The following is a 9,063-nucleotide window of genomic DNA, read 5'->3' as shown; positions in this document are numbered from 1 at the left end:
AGGGAAAAAAAGCCATTTAAAGTGCAACAATGCTTAAAATAATCTTAGCGAGAGGCTACTTCCAGGTTGGAAGCCACACTAAATGCTTCCTGGGAAAATTGTTTGAAAACAATAAAAGTAAATAAAACATGGTAATAGGTTTATAAGAAAGACAGAAAACCAAAAATAAAAAGTCCGTGATACACACACACATATGCATGCACACTCACAGTATATGTAAGAAGGTAGAACATTTCCATGTATTTTAATTGTATATCACAATAAGTCTGTGGGATATAAAGATTTCAATACATGCTTGCTTACAACTTTCTAAGAAATTGAAGTTCTTCTGTGATCAGTCCTTGATCTGGGTGGATCTACAGCATGTATTTAATGTAGAGCCAGAAACCCAAGGTTGGAGACTGGCTCTGTTATTATTCTGTGGTGGGACCTTGGCTAAATCATTCATTTTACCACTTGGGATCTCCTTTTTGAAATTTGGTAAGTGGACTTCTAAATGATCTGTAAGTGTCCTTCTCATTCTAAAATCTTACCATCTTAAGATTTTCTTTTTATTTGTCTTCAATTATTACCTTCCTTACTTTAAGCCTATTATTAATTAAAAAATCAACATAGAATTATGTTTGTCATACAACCACCTATATTTTCTAAAGAGATATATGTTTGTGAGGGCAATCCTTCATTTTTGTCTTTTATTATCTTTAGTTTATTTATTATCTATCAGATGAAAAGTTCTCCAGTAGCAAGTTGGTAGTTACAATCTATTCAGCTTAGAATAAAATTTCATTAAATCATTTTAGAGGACACCCATTTAATAGATTCACTTATCCCTTACTTATCCCTCTATTTCCCCTTTTATGTCAGCCCTCGCTCAATTCTTAAAATCTTATAGAGAATGGACCTTCCAGGGAGACTTCACAGGAGTTTTGAGAAAGCTATGTATATAAACACAGTCTGGTTAAACATTTTAAATATACATGTTCTGAAAGTTGATGTAGCTTCTCCTGCCCTAACAATGTGAACAGAACACAACATTATTGCTTAAACCAGCAAGATCTTTTAAAATGGGCAGTCTGTTTCCTTTTTCAATCCACCCAATAGATGCTGTTGTTTTTGAACCTCTTTCGCTCTCTGTGCGCACACAGTTTCACGACTGTCTCCTGGGGCAGGTACGTGTTTCATGGGGGTTTGTTTACAATGGTGGGTTTGATTGTAAAAGCCCTGTATTATGAATAAACCAATGCCTGAAATGGAGTGGAACCTTGATTTATTTGGGTAGGACTGTTTTTCAACTCCGTAAATCATATTTTGGTGTTCATTTACCTCTGCATTCTTTTTGAGCCACCGGCACTGAGGCTGACGAATGGGAATCAAATGAGGTGTGCTAAGTGCTTCTGCTGGAGGGTTTCATCACCCCACATACTGGGGCGTGATTTATCTTTGCAATACATTATGCAACTTATTTTCCTTTACTTATTTTATTTAGTGTTGTCACAAATAATATCAATTGGTCATTGACTGTGAACCCTAAACAGTAGTAAATTAATGAAATAAGAACTCATCTGTCCCCAGTTTGATTAGAGCCACTTTGGTTGCACCAAGCCATTTACTATAGATGAACCTCATTTATTAAACAAGCAGCTCCGTGAACTCTGTGTAAATTGTCACGCATAGTATTTGCAGTGTTTTTTCTTTTGTTTTTTTTGTTTGTTTGTTTTTTGCAGTACGCGGGCCTCTCACTGCTGTGGCCTCTCCCGTTGCGGAGCACATGCTCCGGAAGCGCAGGCTTAGCGGCCATGGCTCACGGGCCCAGCTGCTCCATGGCATTTGGGATCTACCAGGACCGGAGCACAAACCCATGTCCCCTGCATCGGCAAGCAGACTTTCAACCACTGCGCCACCAGGGAAGCCTGCAGTGTTTTTAATGAAACACTTAAGGCTGAGTTTTCTGTTTCAATCACTAAGAGTGTTTTATGCTTGTGAAATAGATATTTTCAGACATCCTGTGACTTCAGCCTAAATATCTCTATCTGAAGTAGGTGACCATTTATGGAAGGGGTGACCTTTCTTTTCATTTTGGGGGAGACAATAGGAGCAGAGGTGGGGCACAGGGCTTTTTTAGGGGAAGGGTTTCTGGGAAAAGGTGTCCCAAGAGGAGTGATTAAAGTTTTATCACAACACAGAGACTATCACAGTTTCTGCAGCAGCATTCCAATATTCTTCTGCTGAGCTAGCATAAGAATTTCAGACCACAGGAATGCAGGATTCCAAGTGGTCAATTTACCTTGGAATTTGGAAAGGTAAGTTTCACAAAAGAATGTCTTTATAAAAAACAATCTGAATAATTTAAATAGACAATGTCAATGTTCCTTTGTAGTGGCTTAAAAAATGTAGGGAGGCCAAACATAGCCCAGAAAAAACACAGAGAGGTAGGGAAAAGCTGTAAATCAAAAACAGGGGAAACATAAGTGAGTTCAGTATGAAACCAGGTGACAGCCTCTGGGTACCAAGGAAACTGCCACAAAAGCAAGAGAAGGGATGAGGGGTATAACTGAGGGGATCATATATCCAGAGCTGACTTGGAGTACGAGGGGTTGATGGTACAACTTCAGTGAAGGGCAGACGAACAAAGTAGAGAAACAAAAAAGTCATGGTGGATGAGATAAGAACATTCCTGAGAAGTATCTGTATGAGACTAAAGCAGAATAAAAATTGGAAACATTTGGTAGAGGTTGTCTTTTTCCAGAGCATAAATGAAGGTGGGTGGTGGTGATGTAATGCAGAGTCATCCTACATGTCTTTGCTAAGGACATATGCCCTCCTCACGAATCCACATGATGAGATCTACTGCAGTCAAGATATGATTAAAGAGCTGCGAGACAATCATAGCAATGCTAAGTGTTAAAGTTAAAAGCATATTCAATATCCTTGTTTTACTGAAGAATTTGATGCATGCCAGCACCTCAAACCCTCAGATGTTTTCAAAGAAATTTAGAACCCTACAATTCTAGAACTTACAAACTGGAAATGAGGGAATTTAGATATCTCAGTCCCACAGATTTTGTGAATGGCGTTTCCCAGGAGTGATTGTTTATATTTTTTTCCATATATAGTTATTAAATTAAATCTAATTCACTGGCAAAAATTCATTAATTTAAATAAAAGCTAGAAAGTCCATTCAAACAATCTCTTTTTTATAGGGAACATATCAGGGAAGGAAGGGGAGCGGGGGGGAGAGAGAAGGAAGAAAGGCAATGGATTTATGTATAAATATTATTATTACTGAATTATTTTTATAGTACATTGTACAACATATGAATACAATGCAACATTTAGTCTGAGGAAAAAGGAAATGGAAAATATTAGATAAAATATGTCTAGGCCAGTACGCCCCAAAATGAGTGTCTGACAAAATGATTTCTTGGTCAAAAATGTTTGAGAAACAACTGCAATGATATATATTTCTTCAATAGTCACAGTGGATATAGTAGAGGTTCTGAGGAGTGATGCAGTATAAAAAAGCTGTCTGAGTTTGTTTCAACTCACATTTCAAAAATACATTTGACTAGGATAACTTTGTTTCCTTTAATACCTGTTAACAGCCTATGGCACTAGTGTTACATATTTTGGGAAATGCTGCTCTCAGTACTTCTGCAGAACTCACCTACAAAGTCTAACTCTTTTAGAGATTACACAGAGGAAAACGTGTCCAAGGGTAGAATTACCTACAAGAAAAGCAAAGTTTATAAAGGGAATTCTTAACTCTGAAATATTCACAAGTGACAGATGAGAGAATGAAAATCTCATTTGGGGAGTTCCCAACTCCAAATATGCTCTATTTTTCCCATAACTGAACTTGAATTTACAAACTCAGCCTTTAGAATGCAGTAGCATCAAAAAAAAAAAAAAAAAAAAAAACCTTGCAGATAGTATGCTCACACTTAACAACATTCTATTTCCCGTTTTTGAAGCTGTGGAGATGACTGAAACCCACTTATGAAAACTGTAATTCCTGATCAACAACTTTCTTTGTTATCTGAATTCCACATCCTCTATTCCAATCACACTGCTTAAATCTCTCACTCTAAAATTAGCAATTACTCCCTTCTCATTATTTCTCAGACTCAACTCCCTCAGTGTCTCAGAGGCATTTGATAGTGTTGTTCATTATCTTCTTGAATGCATTCTGCTCCAGGTCCTCTGTGCCACATCATTCTTATTCTCCTCCCACCTCTCAGATTACTCTCTTGATCACTGTTTCCTGATCCAGTGATTTCACTGCTTCTCTCATGTCACAAATCCCAAGTTCTAATCAGATATTTATTTTCCTTCATGTTCATTCCTTTAGAGTCCACACCTAGTCTCTACTTACTAATGACCCTATTGCCCTATGTAGCAACATTATTTTTTTCATGTTTAAAATATAAGTGTTTCTTGTGCTTTGTATGTATTTGCCTTCCACTTGTCATGACATTTTACATATTAAGCATGAACCATTTATTAATTTCTTAGAATATGCCACAACCCTGGCAGGCACTATAGATTCACTTCAAGAAACTCATGATTTAACATGAGTTAACATGCATCTATAGATGCACTATAGATGAACTTCAAGAAACTCATGATTTAACATGAGTTAAACATAAAATTTAAATAAGTTGTATACTACAAGTTCAAGATGTTTAAGTTGTTATGGAAGGAGAAAAGGAGTCCAGAGAAGCATGGGACAATATTAGAAAAGGCTTAAAAGGAGAGGCAACATTTGAGATGGGTCTTGAAAGATAAGTTGAAGGTCATATGAGGCATAATAGGAAGAGAAATATTATTCCAGGCAATAAATATTCATAACTTATTTAAAGAAGTGGCAAGAACTTTGGTGTGCCTGTGGGGTGGGGGACAGGGTTTATGTAACATTTTTGGGTTTGGAAGGGTTGTTAGGAGATGAGATTGGAAAGATATTGAGCATGGTTTACTATGGATCTTGAATGACTTGATACGGAGTTTGGACTTGACCCTGAAGGTGGGATAGATGATCAGAATTTGAGCAGCCAAGTGCATAATTAGGTCTACATCCAAGAATGGTCATGCTGGTGAGAAAGAGGATGGAAAATAGAGGACGGGATGAAAGACATGAATATTGTCTCCCACCAAAGCTTTCCTTATTCTGAGCTCTTTACTTAATTCCAGTCCTCCTGGGTGACATTATGACATTTTAATACACACACACACACATACACACACACACACACACACACACACACACACAAAATTTAGCAGTAACTACTTCTTTCTTATGACATCAAAATTAAGCTCTTCTGCCTGACTTTCAGTGTCTGCTATAGACTGAATGTTTGTGCCCCCCAAAATTCATATGTTGAAACCTAATCCCCAAGGTGATGATGTTTGAAAGTGGGGTCTTTAGGAGGTGATTAGGTCATGAGGGTGGAACCCTCATGAATGGGATTAGTGTCCTTATAAAAGTGACCCAGAGAGCTCCCTCACCTCTCCCACCATTTGAGGACACAGCAAGAAGGTGGCCATCTTTGAGTCAGAAAGAGTCCTCCCCAGATACTGAATCTGCTGGCACCTTCATCTTGGACTTCAGGACTCCAGAATTGTGGGAAAATAAATTTCTGTTTATAAGGCACCCCATCTGTGATATTGTTGCAGCAGCCTAAATGGGCTAAAACAGTATCCTTCATGTTTCCTCTAAGACATGTTATCCTGCATATGCAAGTATAGTTCTCTTCCAAATGCCCAACTTTTTTTTTTTTTTTTCATCAACACCACCCTCACCTTTATCCCATAGTCATTCTAGCTGAACTCTGTTCTTCTTTGCTGCTCCTCTCCCATTGAAAGATCTTCTTCATGGATTAAGATCAAGCCTATTCAATTACAAATGCAAACCCTCTCTTCTCCCACGAAGTCTTTCCTGGAGACTTTCTTCCATCTTGCCCTTGCTCTCACTGGTATTTTTCTTTTTCAAATGCTTTCATATATCCTGGATCTCACAATTCTTGCATTATCATCTTCATTACTTTTACATTTAAGTCTAATTTCAAGTAACATTTTTGTTTCTTGAGGATCAGGACTATGTACCTATTATACTCCTGAGTTTTTCACTTTTTAATGAACAAATTACAAATTATCAACATCCTAAAATAAATATACAAGACTCCTGTTAGAATGTTGTTGTAATATTGGTTTCAATGCAAAAATCTGCAATAAGTAAAACAATGTCTAAATTTATTGAACATATATTATATGCAAAACACTAGCATATATTATATGCTTGGTGTATTTATGTGTAATACTCATAATACCACTAGGTGTGTACTGTTATTGTTATTACTATTAATATAATAATCATAACCACCATATCCATATAAACTGAGAGATACTTTAAACAATTGCTCAAGGTCACTGATTCATCCATCCAAGCCATACATTTTTTTTTGAGTTTTTATAATGTCCCAGGCATGGTTCTTAGAACCTAGGAAGTAACAGTGGACAAAATAAAGTTCTGTCCTAGAAGCAGGACATTTTTCTTGGGAAAATAGACCATTAAAAATTTAAAGAAAGGATCTTATAACAATGTTTGGTAGAGTGATACATGCTATAAAAATAAATCAGGGCAAGTGCATGCAATGCAATTGGTAGGAAATCATGAAACCAGCATAGAAAGGTAGGTTGTCAGACTCTAGATTCTCTGTAATAAGTCCCCTATTATTGTTAGCCTCAGGTACAACTTCATTACTGGTATTTGAGCCCTGCAGTAATCGCTCCTCACATGTATATTCTAATGAAACTCAGGTCTCATCAACATCAAATCTATGTTCTAATCAGACAACTATACTTATCTTCAAAAATGTACTCACCATGGCTCTTGTGTTTGGCTCATGCTATTCTTTTAGTGTATGCACACACTTACACACACATACATATGTGCACCCACACAGAATCTTTTTTACTTGAACTCAGATTCAACTTATTCTGTAAAACCTTTATTGTCTATTAAAAGAAGAGTTGCATCTTCAATTTTGTTGGCAATTTCCATTATATGTACTGTTATTCTAGGCAATTTATAAATAATGAAAAGAGAACAATATGTAATTTTTCAAACACTGAAGAAATATAACGATGGATCTACCTTTTTGTAGCATCTGCATTAACAGTGATTTTAAAAATTAGGGTATAAAATCTGAAAAATTCTTTGACGTATTGAACCTTCCGATTAAGATAAAACATTGAGGACAAATACAGATTTGATCTGCATGGTGTTAATTTAACAGCATTAAATTCAAGATAACCCTTAAACCCTTGTGTATTATTATTTAAATGTTATATCCTCCAATTCCCCCAAAATGAAGAAATAAATTAAAATTGTTCTTTATGTCATTTCAACCACTAAATGTTTAAATACATTTAAAAATGATGACTCAGTCATAATGAAGAAAACGTTTTTTTCTAAAGAAAATGAAGTGAGCGTATTCATAGCTAAATGGGAAAAAAAAAAACATGTTTGAGAAAAAGCAAAATGCTGAGAATTCATATAACATTTGCACTATCTCAAACTAATCCTCCAGTGACCTTGCCAATAACATTTACTCTGAACAGCCACACAGGGAAAGAATGGGCTTCTCAATATAAAATAGTATTCATTCTGCTTTTTTATATTTCTAACAATAATAAAGGGTCAGAAACAGGCCTTGGCTGAAATGCTTATTGCTATTCCTGCTTTCCAACACTTTTCCAACTTTAAAATATCATTTAAAATACAATTTGTATATTTTTGTAAACTGCAGAGCTATTCTATACTGTACTCAGTAGCAACTAGTATATGTTGTTAAATCTGGTTATTATTATTATTTTTTTTTTTTGGACACCCAAATCTCTTTTATTGGAGGGGGGGCAGGTGGTGGGGGTCTCTCACTGCAGAGCTTGTTCATTAGCGCTGTTTCCTAAGTCCTGTGGCTTCATCACATCTGGCAGCTCGGGTGGGCTGGAGAAGGGCTCGATGCTAAGGACCTCAAAGGCTTCATCTGCCCTGAAGGCTAGCCCCACAGTGGCTGGGGCCTGAGGTCGTGCTCTCTGGCTGGTGAAGCCACACTCTCTCAATGTCTTTCCGTGGTCCTAAAGCTGGTCGTCCTTGTACAGATGCTGCTTGTCTGGTGGCCACTTGAGGATGCCCTCAGTGATGTGCTTCAGCTGGAACAAGGTGTTCGAGTCCTTGGCGTCTGTGAAGATGGTGGTCTTGTGGCGTCGGATCATGAGGAACACGTACATCACAGAGGCTACCTCTCCCCCAAGTCCGGCAGATTTAACCAGAAAAAGAAATGCAAATAACAGTTAATAGTTAAAGACTTTAAGTTGCTGCTATTACAGATATAATACTAATTTGTTAGGGCTGCCCTAACAAAGTACTGCAAACTGAAATTTATTGACCAACAGTTCTGGCGACTAGACGTTCAAAATCAATGTGTTGTTGTTGGAGTTGGTTCCTTCCGAGGTCTGTGAGGGAAGGCTCTGCTCCAGGCCTCTTGCCTTACCGTGTAGATTATCATCTTGTGTCCACATGATGTTTTCCCTGTGTATATGTCTATCTCCAAATTTCCCTTTATCTTTGATAAGAACCTGCCTTAATGGACCTCATCTTAATTTGATTGCCTCTTTAAAGGTTCTCTCTCCAAATAAGATCACATTTGGACATATTGGGATTCAGAGTTTCAAAATATAAATTTTGAGAGGACACAATTCACCACATAACAGGCACTTTCCTCATTTTTATTTGAAACATTATTTACTATTTTATTTGGCTATTGCCTAAAATATATAGATTATAAAATATGTATTTGGAATAGTATGTGGATGGTTCTTCACAATTACCTAGATTTATCCAAATTGGAAAGGAATAACTTAAATTGCCTCTGTTTTCAAATGGCATGATTTTATATAGAGAAAATCCTAAAGACTTCACCAAAAAAAAAAAAAAAACTTGTTAGAAATAATAATTGAATTTGGTAATGTTGCAGAATACAAAATCAATATACAAAAATCAACTGC

General features: G+C 36.7%; 1 pseudogene; it reads right to left on the bottom strand.

The window, feature by feature from the left end:
• Window positions 1-7,929: 7,929 nt before the first annotated feature.
• LOC116744070 lies at window positions 7,930-8,286 on the bottom strand (annotated as a pseudogene).
• Between the last annotated feature and the right edge of the window lie 777 nt (window positions 8,287-9,063).

This window comes from Phocoena sinus, chromosome 1 (genome assembly GCF_008692025.1).
Source record: "Phocoena sinus isolate mPhoSin1 chromosome 1, mPhoSin1.pri, whole genome shotgun sequence".
NCBI classification, from domain to species: Eukaryota; Metazoa; Chordata; class Mammalia; order Artiodactyla; family Phocoenidae; genus Phocoena; species Phocoena sinus.
Note: the sequence above shows the minus strand (reverse complement) of the source record. Positions and strands in the feature narration are given on the sequence as shown.